Raw genomic sequence first — 18,261 nt, 5'->3', positions numbered from 1 at the left:
AAAAATTTAAAATGGAATCTGACCTGCCAATTCCACTTCTGGGAATTCGTCCTAATTATCGGACGGGTGCTCACAAAATAGAATAAGGATGCTCATTTCAGTGTGATTTAGAATAGGAAAAAACAAGAACAGGCTAATTGTATGATAGCTTATGGTGAATGATGTTGAATTCGTGATCTCCAAAGAAGAATATTTAGCTTCTTCTCCACCAGGGACTAGGCTTGATCACTCAAGAGCTTCTGTGTAGCAGAGCTTTGTTAAAGTATAAAAAGGGACAGAGAAAGCTTCTGACATAGACATCAGAAGGGGAGGCAGAGTGCCCCCTTAGCTAGTCTTATCAAGACCTTATATACTTTTATCAGACCCACTCCCACAACATACATCTTAAATGAACAAGATTAGAATGAACGATAGAAAGATCTCACCAGACCCACTCCCATAATATACATTTTAAGATGACAAGATTAATGAGAAGGTTCTTGTTAAGGAGAAACATGTCCTCAAGCAAGATGCATTGTTATATTCACTAAGACAAAGCAATGTAGAAAAGACCGTTTGTCATTTTCTCCTTGGGAGCCTCAGGTCCCTTTCTCCTTATCGAGGGCTCTGGACTCTTCTCCTCCTCCTCCTCCTTCTCCTCCTCCTCCCTGGGGACCCTGGCCGTCTTATCAACCTACCTAGGAATTGACTCTCTCATTCCCCCCATTTCTTTTAGGAGGATCATGTTGCCAAGGGAAAGGGCCATCGTTTTCATTCCATAACTACGTCCTGCTGTTGAGGGGCATTGTCCCTAAGTTGTTGAGGCAATATATTCTCCTAACCGTCATATTGAGGGTCTCTGCTCCAGCGGCCCTGAGTAATAGTTGGAGGAGGCTGCGGCACTTGTAAGAGCATGGACAACCATTTTTAACTTAGAAGCTTACAGATGGTTAGAAACAAACCCCATTTTACAGTTACAGATGTAAGGCAAGATATCCATTAAACCAAGTTAAAACATAATCAAAATTAAAAGTCACATTATATCCATAGTTACATCAGTCCATTTTAGGGTTGTTAGATGTCAACAGATCAAGACGAGACATCATATACAATTGCTGTCAGTGCAGGTATTTGCAGAGCTGAAGAAAGTCCTTTCCTTGAAGTGGAGAAACCCACCATGCAATGCCTTTCCCTGACGAGAAGGTTGAAAAGTTGAAAGCTGAGGCACATAGTTAATTCTAAGGTTTCCGGATGTATGACAATATCTGTGCATGAAAACAGTCTCATAGAGACAGTCCCTTCTTCTTAGAGGCAGTTCAAGCCCTCGTTGGAGTCATGGGTAAAACTTTAAACCAACTGTCCTGGGTTTCCTGAGTTAGCTTCCATGGATGTCCTTTAATAACGGCATTAGCCTTCTCAACCTTTCCTGAAGGTTGGGTTCTCCAGGAACAGGGTATGTAATATTCTATTCCTAGAACTTTTGACACCCCTTGAGTTACAGTAACTTTAAGACAGAACATTGTTGCTCTGAACTTTAGAGTTTAAGATCCCACTTACATCGTGAGAAGCCAGTACAGTAAGGTTTCGCCCATTCCTTAACCTCAGGATTTAGTGGATACTGCTTTTGATGTGAAAATAGGTGAGGGGTTTTGAGCTTGATAACAACAGGAATAGCATTTTGTGCTCAATCCACAGTTTTTCCACCAGCCCATACTCTAGGATTTGCATTTTGTTCACTTAAAAGAAGAAGGCTCCATATTCATGAAAACAGAGGCCTGGACCATGTTCAGTATATGCCTTCCTTTAAGGGGTGAGGGAGACTCCAGCTCCATCAGAACCTCGTGAGAAAAACAGCACGGAGCCCCAGTTGCAGCTTAAAAGATGACTGAAATAATAGCATTTGGCTCATCCTGACAGTCCCATTACAGTAGTGGATCGGAAGGAAAGCAGATGAGGGGCTTCAGTGAGCACAGAGAAAATTGCCCCAGTGTCGAGAAGAAAAGCAATTGATTGCCCCTGCCCGCCCCCCGCCCCCCAGAGTTATAAATCCCCAGGGTTCCACAGGTGTAATTAGAATGGGAGCTCGTGTAGGGACCGCCAGGCACTTTCAGTCCTGATTGCCTTGAGAGTCCAACCCCTGGGGCTTATGTCTCAGAGGGTAATCTCTCCTCAGGTGTGGTCATTTTATAGACCGGACATGGAGCCAGGTGCAGCTTAGATGCTTGAGGGCAATCCAGCTTGAGATGCCTCTCCTTTCCACTGTAATAACAAGTCCACCCCTTTTCACCTGGGTTACTCGGGGCACTTTTCCTCAGTCTGTTTCAGAGTGGCTCTAACAGCCATTGTTGGGGCTTCATTCTTTTGCCAGTTTTTCTCCCCGCCCACCCCTACTTTCCTCCCCGTATTCTTTACCATGATATACCATCTGAGCCAGCTGTAACAGTATCTTAAAGACTGATTTGGTCGAAACGCTTGTTATCATAAATTATGACAGATACCTGGAGCTGACTGAGTGAGAAATCTATCTTTCAGATTATTCCTCCCTCTGTACTTTTGGGATAAAAGTCAGTAAACTTGCAGAGAGCCTCTTGTAGTCTAGGAATTTATCAGGAGCTTTCTTTCTCCCTGTTCTGTGTCAGCCAACTTAGCATAGTTTAAAGTCTTCGTGTTCACTCGCTTGAGTCCTTCAAGAATACACCTGGCAAAGTGGTTCTGATCCCACCTTCGTTTAGGCATGCTGTAGTCACAGTCTGGCTCATCATGGGAACTGCTTGGCTCCCAGGAGGGAGGAGGGCTATTTTGTGTTCCCTCCTTCCCCATGTCTCATGCTTAAGCCATTCATCTCCAAAAGTAGTAGCTTCTCCCAAAACTCAAGTTCTCGAGTCAGGAGTCAGCATCTGTCCCAAGACATACGTTACGTCTCTCCAAGTAAGGCCATAAAGTTAGTCCTGTAAAGGCTTCTATGAATTGGGACTGTTTCAGTTTCTACTGAGACTGAGGCAACCCCTTCTGGAAGGGTGCCCTGACTCAGCCTGTTTCGTTGGGAGCCCCAGATACAGGGGCAAAGTAAGAGAAGAGGAGGCAGCTGAAGGTTTCACACCAAAATTTGCACCCTTAGGACATAAGTCTGGCATGTCTCGCAGCGAGATACACAGCAACACATATGGCCTTCTACCCATTTCTCTTGTTTTCTGCAGAACTGATCTAATTGTAAAACAATACTATAATTGAGACCCTTCAGCCGACCAGTCTTCCCCATCTTCCAAAGGATACCATGGTCATTCGGTATCAAAGAAAAAGATCAGGCATGTCTTTGTTAAACTCTGGGAATCAAATTTATCCCCGTTTTGAAAAAACCATTTTAAAGAGGTGGTTCTGGATCTGCTAGCTCTCATCTGTAAGAGAGAAAAAAGCAGCATCCACAGCCGTGGCTTCTTTCCACCGGAGGTGCCCCTCCCTGCTCTAGATGGGGCTGTAGACAGACGTTCCACCGAAGCTTTCCTTCCCTGGTTGAACTTAGTCTGTCCCTTACCGACACAGGTGACTTATCCGCCGCTCCCGGTTCAACCACCAAGGTGGGGTGGAGATGCACCAGGGTAGACCTGATGGCATCCCAGACTGATGTCCAGTTCCTTACCATTAAGACCTTTTTCTGATATTCGTTCCTCCTCTGATGCCACCTGGGGTGGAGCAGAGTAGCTTTCCTGGAATGTTTCCCAAGCTAGTTTTCTAGGGGAAGCATCCATGTTCCATGTGCCTGTGCACATTCCCGAATACAGTCCTGACCACAATAGAAGCTTTGCGTTATAAAGAGATGAACAAAAAATCCAAGATGTCTCTTCTGAGTGTCACCACACCAGTATATGTGATAGCAAAAGGGGGAGTGGAGGGTCAGCCAGTGAGGAAAAAGTGATTTCGGTCCTCAAGTTACTAGGGCCAATCTGTCCAGTTCATTCCCACAGATTCCACAAAAGCAATATCTAGGAAGTTGAGACACAAGCTGTTGGAGAGCTTTCTCTGGTCTGCTAAGAGCTAGCACTACCAAAGGAAGCCCACCACAATTCCAAGCTGACCAGATCCTGCAATTCCCGACCTGTGTATTCAAAAATCTCATGGTCACCAGCAAGGCTTCTACCCACATAGATCAGAGGCACAGCCATGACAAAGACTTACCTTTAGGACTCTGGACCCTGAGGCAGCCAGCCAAGAGAATGACCTCTAGCCTGAGAGACGTTTCTGGAACTAGAGCTCCGCCTTGCTCCCAAACGTGCTCTTGTAACTTCCAGCTCCTAGCAAGGCTAGGCGCTTCCATCCATATAGTTTGAGGTCTAAGTAAAAGTACAGAGTAACGGCATGGATCACAAGTCCCTTTAAAGTTTATGATCCGACAGGTTAGGTTAGTAGTTCTAATTCCCCGGGCAATTATGGAATGGTCAAAGAGACCAGGAAAAGGTGACCAAGAACGGAAAATTTTGTCCAGGCGCATCGCCCATTTCTGGCCCTTCCCCTCGCAGGGATGTTGGGTGTCTCTTGGCATTGGGAAGTCAGTATATAAACCCTGACAAGGCTTCCATTTTGGGGTCTGGCTTCAGTCATTATAAGGCACCACAAAACCCCAGTGCAGGACTCATCACTTGCTTTGCACAGGACATGACATTCATTCACACAAGCACACCGCAAGATCAGTGAGACATTGACAAGCAAAGAAAACCGTTTGAGTTGATCTTGTTAATTTTAAAGGGATCTTTAAAAAAATGCGGAGACTGTCTCTTTCTCTAACAGGTGTTGGAGTCGATGACATGTTTATCGTGACTTCTGCCTGCCAGAAGACCAGCCTCACGGATAGTATAAGCGAGCCAATGTCCAATGTCTATTCAAAAGTGGCAGTATCCATTCCAATCACCACCATCACCAATATCCTGACCTTCTATAAAGGAATTATGACCTCGCTCATAATAATAAAGAGAACCTGACCTCTTTCAGGTCCGTACAATACTTTTGCATTTATATAGGAACAATCCTGCTCCCTTGTTATTTTCATAACATCATCTGTTTTGGAGCATTTATGGCCATGGATGGTAAAAGAGAAGTAGTCTGTCTATGGTGGCTGAAGAAGCAGGAAACTCCTGACCAAAAATGTTCCTCGTTAAAAAAGTCCTTCTGCCTCCCAGGTAATTTTCTCCAAGATGAACATAAAGCTGATATCCATCCAATGAATCTATTCCTTTTTCAATTTATTTTTTATTGAAGGATAATTGCTTTACAGAATTTTGTTATTTTCTGTCAAACCTCAACATGAGCCAGCCATAGGTATACAAATATCACCTCCCTTTTGAAACTCCGTCCCAACCCCACCCCTCTATGTTGGTTCAGAGCCCCTGTTTGAGTTTCCTGAGTCGTACAGCAAATCCCTGTTGGCTATCTATTTTACACATGGAATCCAGTGAATCTGTTCTTTAGAGAATATTTTAGTCCTTTTCTCACAGGCACCGAGTCCAAGATTTTTGCAGTGCTCCTATACTTCATACATCATAAGTAGTTTATATGGGTGTTTCTGAGTGCAGGAAGGTTTAGACCTCCGAAATTTGGTAAGTGACGACTCTTACACCACACAATATTGTAATGTAGAAGAAGACTATTTTTCAAGTTATGGTCCCAGCATTATGGTTATCATTACTGAGATTCTTGACTACTGGGATAAAGATACTAGGCAACAATTGGAAAAATGTCTGGCAGATTTTGAAAACAGTGAGTATGTATATAAAAATCTTACAGAGTTTTGGTTATGAGAATATATATAATATATGGAAAACCTCCATCAAGATATATGATAAGACAGATTTCTAAGCAATAAATGCACTTTTTAAAAGGAATTTCCACTTTTTCTGTATAACATTAATATTACATCATCACGGGAAATCATTTGTTCCCAGGCCTTCATTCAAACCATGAGTATGTCTTCTTCAACCAATAAGAAACTGATGTTACACCAGTTCCGAGACATGGCCAAGAAGTGTGAAGTTCCCCTAATGGTATACAACCAGGTTTTCATATATTTGGATCAGTATTCTGCAATATTAGAAAACATTGTTCAAAATGTGACTGTTGCATCAACAGCAATGTTCATTGTTTCCTTATGGTTAATTCCTCATCCCCTGTGTTCCTTGTAGGTAACTTTTGCAATTGCTTCTGTGACTATGGGCCTCATGGGTTATATGGCCTTCTGGAATGTCAATCTCGATTCCATAGCCATGATTAATCTTGTCATTTGTATAGGGTTTTCCTTTGACTTTTCTGCTCACATTTCCTATGTGTTCGTTTCCAGTTCAGAGCCCTCAGTAAACTGAAAAACCATTGAGGCATTGTATCTGCTAGGCCACCCTGTGTTACCAAGTGCATTTTCAACAATAATAGGTGTGTGTGTCCTGTCTGCAGCTAAAGCATACATCCTCAGGACATTTTTAAAGATTGTTTCTTGTGGTGGTATTTGGAGCTGCTCGTGGGCTAATTTGTATCCCAGTATTCTTAACTGTTTTTTTGAAAGTTGTTTAAACAATCACTAACAAATCAAAGACCAATTATAGAATTCCTGATTAGCCCAACCCAATCTGATGAAAACGCACCATTAAGAATAGTCAATAATCTAAAAGCAAAGGCATGTTTCCTTGGCTTGGAAATACCGTTTTAAAATGTTATTTAAAATACCCCGAGAGAGGAGAGAGCAAGATGGCGGAGGAGAGGTGGACGTGGAGTACATCTCTCTCCACAGATACAACAGCAATATACCTTCAGGCACAGAAGTGCATGCAGAACACCAGCTGAGAGTGGATAGGAGTACCTGACCGGTGGAAAAGAATACATAACCATGCAAAACTCTGTAGGATGAAGGAACCAGGGGGCAAAACAGGAGTGGGAGATCTCAGATGCCTATTCAGGACTACAAATGAGTGTCATTCTAATGATAACCCCCAAAATTAAGTTTCTGGGGATAAGATTTCTCAGGGTAGCTCTAAAGAGCCAACACTGCTTGGCAGGGGCTGTACTCCAAAATAGACAGGAGATAGATCTCCTGATCCCTGAACAAGGAGGGACCTGAAGCATCTTGAGTGAGACATGTTGTTTCTGGGTAAATATCTCCAGCTAAGTTAAAGAAAGTCTCCCAGTCCTCAAGAGAAACGTTCAGATCCTACAGGATCTCAAAGAAGGAGCTGCAGAGCTCTCGGGGTAGCTACAATCTCTCTCTGGGGGATGGGGAATTTGGAGTTGGCTAATGCCCCTACTAATCCCCGTTATCATTGATGCCGCCTAGGATTGCTCCACGTATTATTGATTGTTTAACCCATTTTGTCTCAACATGCAATGCCAGTTCAACAAGGATATGTAAAATTACACCCAACCATGGCAAACATCACTCACCCTTAGATGAACACCATTATAAGGACTCTGAGGCTTCAGACTAGCAAGAAGGGAAGGCCCAGTGCCCCTCGCCATCCCAACTCAGCAGGAAATAGCCAGAGAGAGCTTGACGCCTCTATTCCCTAAGAAATGGGCCTCCTATCTCTTGAGATGGGAATGTTAGTTAGACTAGGAAGAATAGGAAAAAGGAGTCCAAAATGGTGGTGGCTAAAAGACAAAGAAAGTCCCAGAATATTGCAAATAAAAGCAAAAATAAACAAATGGGACCTAATTAAACTTAAACGCTTTTGCACAACAAAGGAAACTATAAGCAAAGTGAAAAGACAGCCTTCAGAATGGGAGAAAATAATAACAAACCAAGAAACAGATAACGGATTAATCTCAAAAATATACAAGCAACTCCTGCAGCCCAATTCCAGAAAAATAAATGACCCAATCAAAAAATGGGACAAAGAACTAAACAGACATTTCTCCAGAGAAGATATACACATGGCTAACAAACACATGAAAAGATGCTCAACATCACTCATTATCAGAGAAATGCAAATCAAAACCACAATGAGGTACCACTACACGCCAGTCAGGATGGCTGCTATCAAAAAGTCTACAAGCAATAAATGCTGGAGAGGGTGTGGAGAAAAGGGAACCCTCTTACACTGTTGGGGGAAATGCAAACTAGTACAGCCACTATGGAGAACAGTGTGGAGACTCCTTAAAAAGCTGGAAATAGAACTGCCATATGACTCAGCAATCGCACTCCTGGGCATACACACCGAGGAAACCAGATCTGAAAGAGACACATGCACCCCAATGTTCATCGCAGCACTGTTTATAATAGCCAGGACATGGAAGCAACCTAGATGTCCATCAGCAGACGAATGGATAAGAAAACTATGGTACATATACACAATGGAATATTACTCGGCCATTAAAAAGAATTCATTTGAATCAGTTCTAATGAGATGGATGAAACTGGAGCCCATTATACAGAGTGAAGTAAGCCAGAAAGATAAACACCAATACAGTATACTGACACATATATATGGAATTTTAAAATATGGTAATGATAACCCTATATGCAGGACAGAAAATGAGACACAGATGTATAGAACAGACTTTGGGACTCTGTGAGAGAGGGCGAGGGTGGGATGATCTGAGAGAATAGCATTGAAACATGTATATTATCAACTGTGAAACAGATCGCCAGCCCAGGTTGGATGCATGAGACAAGTGCTCAGGGCTGGTGCACTGGGAAGACCCAGAGGGATGGGATGGAGAGGGAGGTGGGAGGGGGGATCAGGATGGGGAACACATGTAAATCCATGGCTGATTCATGTCAATGTATGGCAAAAACCACTACAATATTGTAAAGTAATTAGCCTCCAACTAATAAAAATAAATGAAAATAAAATAAAATAAAAGACAAAGAAAGCAAAAAGCATGCAAAAGTGGAACAAAAGAAAATCTGAGGACCAGAGTAAGAACCTCAGGTGGCAAAAACAGCCCCCCTGGCTAGGCCAATTTCCATAGGGCAGGCGCAGGGGCAAGAGACAAATGTATACAAAGAGGAAACCAAGATGGATCGAGGCCTCGCCTTTGGGATCGACCTGCTCTCACACCTCGAGGGTGTACTTTCCTTGGCTTGCTGAATAAAACTCTGAGCTATAAGCAAGCTGTAACACTCGTCTGCTGTGTTTCCAATCTCTGCTGTGGAAAGACAGAACCAAGGAAATTACATATCTACATATTACACATTATATCTACATTATATCCCTGACATATCTACACATTATATTTATTATCACAAGAAAACATTTTTTAGAGTTTACTAATAAAATTGTTTTACCTGTAGCATGATACAATTGCAAATAATATGATTAGAAGCTATGCCAAGTGAAACAAGGGGACCACTGTCATAGAATTTGCCTCAAACTCCAGTTGTCTAGAAAGTCATGGAGAGGGCCTACCACAAAAATATATTCAGGTAAAGACCTTTCAATTCTGATACTGTGTGTGTTACATATGATATTGAAACACTACAGCTTATTGATTTGAACATTAAAATTCAGTTAAAATCAAAATATATGGATTATGATTTTAGAATAAGAAAGTAATGCAGATTTGCTTCTTCCCACAAATCTCTGGCATGCGTTTCAAAGTTTCTTTCAAAAATCAAAAGTTTACAACTCTTGAATATACAAAATCTGAATCTTATATGAAACTGTGAAAGCATTAATAACTGTGACATTATGACTTTTTCTAAACTTCTATTAGGTTCTTATCTTTTACTATTTTCATTGGAGAAACACCATTTCAGAAAGGCCTGAGTATTAAAAGGCTTTTTCCAGAAGGTGTCTTCTCATTTTCACCAGTTTTACTCAGAGCATTAGGTTTTCCAGCCCAAAAATTACTGGACAGATAACAAGTGACTGGCACTCTGCTATAATTTACTTTTAAAATGCTCATCTTTCTTCCTCAAAAATATCATGAAACTGTTGTTTAAAGGTTTGTTTTTTTATTCCAATGAACTTCAAACAAAGTTCAGGGGGCTCCTAGAAACAGCAAAGGCTTAAACTGGAAGTAAGAATTGCAGAGTAATTTGACCAGAAAACCAAATTAAGCCTGAAGATCAACGTCTGTGCTGAACAGACCCCCCCTGAGAATGGACCACTTGTGTTTTTAACCGAAGGTTACCGAGGATTTAAGGTCTGTGGCTCCTTTTTTTAGGTCCTCTCTCTTTTTACTAAAAAATTATTGTCATGCAGGTGCTTCGCAGTGTTGTCAGTCACGTGCTCGGCAGAGTGAGTCAGTCACCCACACGGCCACTCTTCTTCAGAATCCACTGTGGCCTTCTTCAGTGTGCTACTTTAACAAAGTTGGATTAGGGATCAAATAAAGCAGAGCACACCTAGCTTCCAGTCAAGGACTCTATCTGATAATCTGGGAGTGCTGCTGCTATGGTCCTTGGAACAAGTCTTATCCTTCCCACCTTCTCCTGGCCTCCCTATTAACCCCAGCCGCTCGGTACCTTGATCTGCTTCAAGGCCAGACTCTTTTCGGGGCTGCCAACCTGCATCAGGAAATGGATCATTCACGCCTTGCTACGTTCATTTTCCTCTCCTTCACCTGTCTTCAGGTGGTACTGTAGCCGCAGGGCTTTGGCCTGGAGGAGTACCTGGATCAGCCCCAGACTCTCGCCTAAGACAGTTCCTCCCAGGATGTCGGCCAGGTAGACCACCTGACCGGCGAGGCTGTAGATGGGGAAGGTGATGGTTTTCAGGTTGAGGCCGCTGTCCCTTCTCCAGGCGAACAAGAGTGGGCTGGGGGGACACAGGGGCCCTGGTTCTCAGGGCACACCCTGCTGCAGGGGGTGTGCCCTGTGTCACAGGCGAAGCCTGCACCGCGCCTTCCACCTTGCTCATGTCTTCTAAGATTTCCGGCCTCAGCAGTGTCTCGGTCTTGGAGAGCACTAGGACGGAGGCATAATTCACCTCGGTGCTCTTCCTGGAGACGGAGAAGATGAGAGAGTTGGTGGCGGTGAAATGTTCCTGCACAAAGCGCTGCTCAGCCTTGGCAGGGCTCCTTTCCGGGGTGCACTGCTCCTTGAGGTCTTCCTCCTCATCCTGGGGCAGGTAAATCAGGCCAGTGCTGAGAACAGCCACTCACACCATGGACAGCAGCAGGAAGATCCCGGGGTGCGAGCCCACCTTCCAGCCCAGCTGCCTGAAGGCCCAAGACAGCGGTGGCTCCAGGCAGTTGGTGTGGCAGCGGGGCCGCTGGGCCGGTCGGTTCTCAGACTGCGATACCTGCGGAGGTGGTGGAGCCTCGGCCGCACCTCGGGAGGGGGCTCTGCCCTCTGCCCCGCCGCCCAGCCAAGCTCGGTTCCTGGTCTTGACCCGAGGCCAAGCGCGGCTCAGGCTCTAGGCCAGACCCTGCGGGGAGACAGATCTCTCTCTCCAGGTCAGGCTCCGACTCTGACCTGGGCCCCTGGGACTGGACACAGGCTCTTGCCCCGCCTCCCGCGCTGCCTCCGGTGCAAACTTGAGGGATTAAGGCTCGTTTCCAGGAATAAAGACCAGGTTCTCAAACAGCACAGGAGATCAGAAAAGAGTTGTTGGACAGAGCGCCCCTCTCCACCCACCCAATGGTTTCCTGGAGAAGTTCCAAGTGAGTCTGTTTGAACTTGGGCTGCTTGCACCTTAATGCTAGAGCGTCCTCGGCAGTCACATGGTAGCCTCAGTTCAGTTCAGGTCAGTCGCTCAGTCATGTCCGACTCTTGGCGACCCATGGACTGCAGCATGCCAGGCCTCCCTGTCCTTCACCAACGCCCTGAGCTTGCTCAGACTCATGTCCATCAAGTCAGGGATGCCTTCCAACCATCTCATCCTCTGTTGTCCCCTTGTCCTCCCACCTTCACTCTTTTCCAGCATCAGGGTCTTTTCCAATGAGTCAGTTCATCGCATCAGGAGGCCAAAGTATTGAAGTTTCAGCCTCAGCATCTGTCCTCCCAATGAATATTCAGGACTGCTTTCTTTTAGGATGAACTGGTTAGGTCTCCTTGCAGTTCAAGGGACTCTCAAGAGTCTTCTCCAACACCACAGTTCAAAAGCATCGATTCTTTGGTGCTCAATTTTCTTATAGTTCAAGTCTCACACCCATACATGACCACTGGAAAAAGTATAGCTTTGACTAGAAGGACCTTTAACGGCAAAGTAATGTCTCTGCTTTTTAATATGCTGTCTGGGTTGGTCATAGCGTTGCTTCCAAGGAGCAAGCATCTTTTAATTTCATGGCTGCAATCACCATCTGCAGTGAGTTTGGAGCCCAAGAAAATGAAGTCTCTCATTTCCATTGTTTTCCCATCTATTTGCCATAAAGTGATGGGCCACATGTCATGCTTTAACTAGCCCCAAATTTGTCCCTGGTGCCCATCTTCTCAGGATTTAGTTAATACAAGAAGCACTTCTTAAAGGTGAATGAAATGAGTGCTTATGTGACTCAGAATTACCTGGGAGAATCTGACTTGTTCACAGACACACATACTCACACACACACACCTGCACACAAAAGGCACAGAATTTCCCTGTGTTCTAAGTGGCAGATTTTACCTTTGAGGGGATCATCCAGAAGCATAGTTCTCAGGTAAGGCTTTGGTGAACCTGGTACACATCATTTAGTTATTCTTTACAGACAAAATGTTCTCCTTGTAAAAATTTTGAAGTAAATGCATAAAATAAAAAGTGGGAATAGAAGAACCCAAAGCACAGTCCTCAAACTTCCTTCTATCATGCTCCTCTTCATAATGGAAGTGTTAAAAAGTGGGAGTTTATCCTTACAAACCGTTTTCTTTGCATTTGCAAGCAGGTCCACATATATGCAAAGGTATCTTTTTCATACATATTATTGCACTGTGTATGTATCAAACAGGTTCAATCCCTGGGTTGAGAAAATCCCCTGGAAAAGGGAAAGGCTATCCACTCCAGCATTCTGGCCTGCAGAATTCCCTGGACTGCATAGTACATGGGGTGGCAAAGAGTTAGACAGGACTGAGCGAAAAAGAAAAAAAAAAAGAGAAAACAATCTCTGTATGTAGATTATATTTTTCACCAAATACATCAAAGGATCATAACGTGTGACTGTATATAGATTTATTTATGCTTTTGAGTTGCTTTATTTAGCCATAATGCTATTTAGAGATCTGGAGATTGTTTATTACCTAACTAATTTGCCTAGGATCACACTCCCATTGTTTTGTTTAGCCATGTGGCACATTGCATTTTGCACACTGATTAATTTCCATTGTCTCCAAAAGACAAACGCTTGCCTCACTTTTTAGAATCCCTGTTTCATGCTGGAATAAAAGATCAAATATCACAGTGCATAAGATTATGGCCTCAGATCATGTTCTCATCCTACGGAGTCCTGTTTTTATGGTATCAATACTTCCAAATCTTCATTCTCATAAAGTGAGCTAAGGACTCTAAAGTCAAATGCTCCTCCACACATCCAAGAAGTAGTTCTTGATCTTTAACTATCTGCATGATTGTACTTTAGGGCCCTTTACACAGAGAGGGAGAAAATTTTGGTTTTCCCCTACAAAATATATGTCTCCTTAGATATCAGATAAGTATCACCCTTTCCAATCAGATGTACAATTGCTTACTGGGTATGGTGTTTCAGTTCTGTAAGATGAAGAGTTCTGGAGAAGGTGGTGGTGGTAATGGCTATATGACATTATGAATGTTTTGAATACATTCAATAGTATGTGTGCTCAGTCACTCAGTCGTGTCCGACTCTTTCTGACCCATGGACAGGACCTGCCAGGCTCCTCTGTCCATGGAATTTTCCAGGCAAGAAAACTGGGGTGGGTTGCCATTTCCTTCTCCAGGGAATCTTCCTGACCACCCAGGGATTGAACCCACATCTCAATTAACCACAAATGAAAAAAAAGGAAAACAAAACCAAATGTACAGAATTACTAAATATCTATTGTGGAGTTTTAAAAGGAAACATAAATACAAAATGTATGTGCCTGCTCTAGGCCCTGAAAATAGAGGCAAAATAAATGTCCCATGGCTTATAGATCTGTACCAGGTACAGATGTACCATGTACAGAGATGTACCATGTCTTCTAGATCTGTTCTAGACACTTCTGCTAATCTACAAATGTTAGATTTATTCTCCACATTCTTTACAATGTGCTCCTGATTATAAAGAAATAGCACAAATAAAATACACCCAACTTAATGTCAAAGTACTTGATGAAGTACACAAGAATTTCCTTAAAACATTCACATCTCCATGTGAGCAATTAGATAGGAATATATTTCTTCTGAGATGCAAAAAGCAAAAGAGAAAAGAAAAGATATTCCCATTTGAATGCAGAGTTCCAAAGAATAGCCAGGAGAGATAAGAAAGCCTTCCTTGATCCTTGCAAGTGATCAATGCAAAGAAATAGAGGAAAACAACAGAATGGGAAAGACTAGAGATCTCTTCAACAAAATTAGAGATACCAAAGGAACATTTCCTGCAAAAATGGGCTCAATAAAGGACACAAATGGTATGGACCTAACAGAAGCAGAAGATACTCAGAAGGGGTGGCAAGAATACACAGAAGAATTATACAAAAAAGATCTTCATGACCCAGATAATCACGATGGTGTGATCACTCACCTAGAGCCAGACATCCTGGAATGTGAAGTCAAGTGGGAAAGCATCACTATGAACAAAGCTAGTGGATGTGATGGAATTCCAGTTGAGCTATTTCAAATCCTGAAAGATGATCCTGTGAAAGTGCTGCACTCAATATGCCAGCAAATTTGGAAAACTCAGCAGTGGCCACAGGACTGGAAAATGTCAGTTTTCATCCCAATCCCTAAGAAAGGCAATGCCAAAGAATGCCCAAACTACCGCACAATTGCACTCATCTCACATGCTAGTAAAGTAATGCTCAAAATTCCCCAGGCCAGGCTTCAGCAATACTTGAACCGTGAACTTCCAGATGTTCAAGCTGGTTTTAGAAAAGGCAGAGGAACCGGAGATCAAATTGTCAATATCCGCTGGATCATCGAAAAAGCAAGAAAGTTCCAGGAAAACATCTATTTATATTTTATTGACTACGCCAATGCCTTCGACTGTGTGGATCACAATAAACTGTGGAAAATTTTGAAAGAGATGGGAATGCAAGGCCACCTGACCTGCCTCTTGAGAAAACTGTATGCAGGTCAGGAAGCAACAGTTAGAACTGGACATGGAACAACAGACTGGTTCCAAATAGGAAAAGGACTACGTCAAGGCTGTATATTGTCACCCTGCTTATTTAACTTATATGCAGAGTACATCATGAGAAACGCTGGGCTGGAGGAAGCACAAGCTGGACTCAAGATTGCCGGGAGAAATATCAATAACCTCAGATATGCAGATGACACCACCCTTATGGCAGAAAGTGAAGAGGAACTAAAAAGCCTCTTGATGAAAGTGAAAGAAGAGAATGAAAAAGTTGGCTTAAAGCTTAACATTCAGAAAACTAAGATCATGGCATCTGGTCCCAACACTTCATGGGAAATAGATGGGGAGACACTGGAAACAGTGTCAGACTTTATTTTTTGGGGCTCCAAATTCACTGCAGATAGTGACTGCAGCCATGAAATTAAAAGACGCTCACTCCCTGGAAGGAAAGTTATGACCAACCTAGAGAGCATATATAAAAGCAGAGACATTACTTTGCCAATAAAGGTCCATCTAAGTCAAGGCTATGGTTTCTCCAGTGGTCATGTATGGATGTGAGAGTTGGACTGTGAAGAAAGCTGAGCGCTGAAAAATTGATGCTTTTGAACTGTGGTGTTGGAGAAGACTCTTGAGAGTCTCCTGGACTGCAAGGAGATGCAACCAGTCCATCCTAAAGGAGATCAGTCCTGGGTTTTCATTGGAAGGACTGATGCTGAAGCTGAAACTCCAATACTTTGGCTACCTCATGCGAAGAGTTGACTCATTGGAAAAGACCCTGATGTTGGGAGGGGTTGGGGGCAGGAGGAGAACGGGACGACAGAGGATAAGATGGCTGGATGGTATCACCGACTTGATGGGCATGAGTTTGAGTAACCTCTGGGAGTTTGTGTTGGGCAGGGAGGACTGGCGTGCTGAGATTCATGGGGTCGCAAAGAGTCGGACACGACTGAGCGATTGAACTGACTGACTGACTGATATTTCTTCTGACAAAGAATTTTAACCAGAAACTGGTAATAGTGACTGTCCTGCCCAGAACCAAACTAGGAGGATAGGGCACAGAATTTTGGATCCTGAATTTCCCCATGGTACAAATACAGGAAAATCATTCCCTTATTGGACCAAGGCCTGTTCAGCCACCTCCTAAACAGGTGTGTAAACTGTTCTCCTTTCCCCTAGTCTGGCTCACCTCTCCTGTCACCTTCATGACCACCATCCTCCCTCTCAATCCCACCATCCACTATCCACATGGAGGCCACAAACATGCCACCACCAGCCCCCCATGCTTAAAAATCTCCCCTGGTGTCGCCTTCAGCCTGCTCACTAAGTTCCAGCCACACTGGCCTTTGGGAATGACCAGGTCCCTGGGCATTCCACCCACTTTCAAGACTCAGGGCCCTTGCACATGCAGTTTCCTCTAACAAGAATGCCCTCTGCCCACAATTACTTCCTCGCTAAAACATGCTCTTTCAGGCTCCAGCTGAAATGTCTCTTCCTCAGAGAGAAGTTCCCGGATTTCTCAATCTACTGATGTTTTCAGGACATGATTCTCTCTCCAAGTGTGGTGTTTTCCTTCACGGCACGTACTCTGACCCGCTTTACCTGCCTTTAACATCTGCCTTCTGCATGACACTGCTGGGGGCCACAGGGGCAAACCGCTTGATTCTGCTGTTTACAACGGAAACACCAGAGCCCTTTATCAGCTCATAACTGCTGAGTGCATATCTGTTGCAGGAACAAATGAAGGACTTGGGAACCTGAGTGCAGGACTTTCCATTTCCCTTACATTTACTGCAGACCTCTCGCACATCAGTTCCTCGTTCATCAGCATCTATCCTTAAACAGTCACTGCAAAGTGTTCCTACTGTTCTGTGTCCTCCACACACCCTAACAGCACGCTACTGATTTCTACGCCCAACTAACTGATGAAAACACTACCGAACAAGGCCAGGGACGAAAGCTCAAGTTGCAGACTTACTTCTCTCCAGGATGTGCTCTCAATAACTCATTTTCCCTCCAGCAGTCAGTAGTCTTGCGTCTTATTCTTCACTCAATCACAGGTCCTCTGAAGTCTGTCATTCAGCTCAAATTCTCCTCTGTACCCACTCCCATGCTTGGCTCTGAACAGTCCGCAACTCCAGAGCCCTCTAACCTACCAAGGTGTAGTGTTCTGCAGCAGGAGTTCCCAGCCCACTTCACTCAAGCGTTCGGAAGTCACTGCTACTCCTGCTAAATTTGCAAACTGCCTGTTCTCCCTTTAAACCCACTATCGCCTCACCTGAGGAAAACAATACACTTCACTTGTCAGGTCTGTTACTTGCTCCTGGGTCATCTCTTTTGGATCCACCCTAATTCCTTTTAAGTCATACCAGTCAATCAAGAAGTATAAACGCCTACCATGTTCCAAGCACTATTTGGTCCCTAGAGACATAACAATCATGAACACAAATTCACTCACACTGCCCCCTCCTCCCCTGGGCCCTGAAGGAGGGAAGGGCTGAACACAGATGCCCGGGGGCACAGCCAGAGGCTATGGGCACCACCCACGGGCTGGGCGGTAGGCCTAGGGAGGCCAGAGAAGGGAGACAGCTCCAGGCAGAGGAGCGTCCTGTGTGAAGGTGGCCCGAGACAGACCCTCGGCACAAGCCCCGGGACTCAGCACAGGATTCTAGGCTGGACAGTGACAACTGAATCAGGGGCTGAGGCTGAAGGGGCTTTCCAGGCCCAGTACCAACCACAAACACCCAGCCCTTCGGGGCGGTCCGTCCCCTCCCCTCTCACCTCCTTCGCCAGGCCCTGGAGCCCGATGGTCTGGCAGACCAGGGCCAGCTCCTGCCCTGTGAGGTGGCCGCTGCTGCCCACACCCAGCTCTTCCCAGAGGCCCCAGACCCGGCTCTCGAGGGTGCCGAAGGAGAGGTTGCCGGGCTTCCGGGGGCTCCCAAAGACCTCGGGACCCCAGGCTCGTAGCTGGCCTGAAGCAGGGGAAACACATCAAGGCGGTATTTCACTCTGAAATCAGATGGACTGACAGATGGGCAGACAGACACATGGGAGAGTCAAGCTTCCGATGTTGGCTACACGGGGCTCCCCGTGCAATTCTTCCAACTTAATTCTATGCAAAATTTCACAATAAAGGGGGGA

General features: G+C 44.5%; 1 protein-coding gene and 1 pseudogene across 1 annotated transcript in view; both read left to right on the top strand.

Annotated features, from left to right (window-relative positions):
• The window catches only part of LOC122681734, a 31,605-nt pseudogene extending 24,932 nt beyond the window's left edge, over window positions 1–6,673 (top strand).
• Window positions 1–18,261, top strand: part of LOC122682162 (putative ankyrin repeat domain-containing protein 19) — a 224,115-nt gene that overhangs the window by 138,131 nt on the left and 67,723 nt on the right. The gene's annotated exons all lie outside the window — the stretch shown is intronic.

Source organism: Cervus elaphus, chromosome 23 (assembly GCF_910594005.1).
Source record: "Cervus elaphus chromosome 23, mCerEla1.1, whole genome shotgun sequence".
Classification (NCBI taxonomy): domain Eukaryota; kingdom Metazoa; phylum Chordata; class Mammalia; order Artiodactyla; family Cervidae; genus Cervus; species Cervus elaphus.
This window is presented reverse-complemented; position numbering and strand designations above follow the sequence as displayed.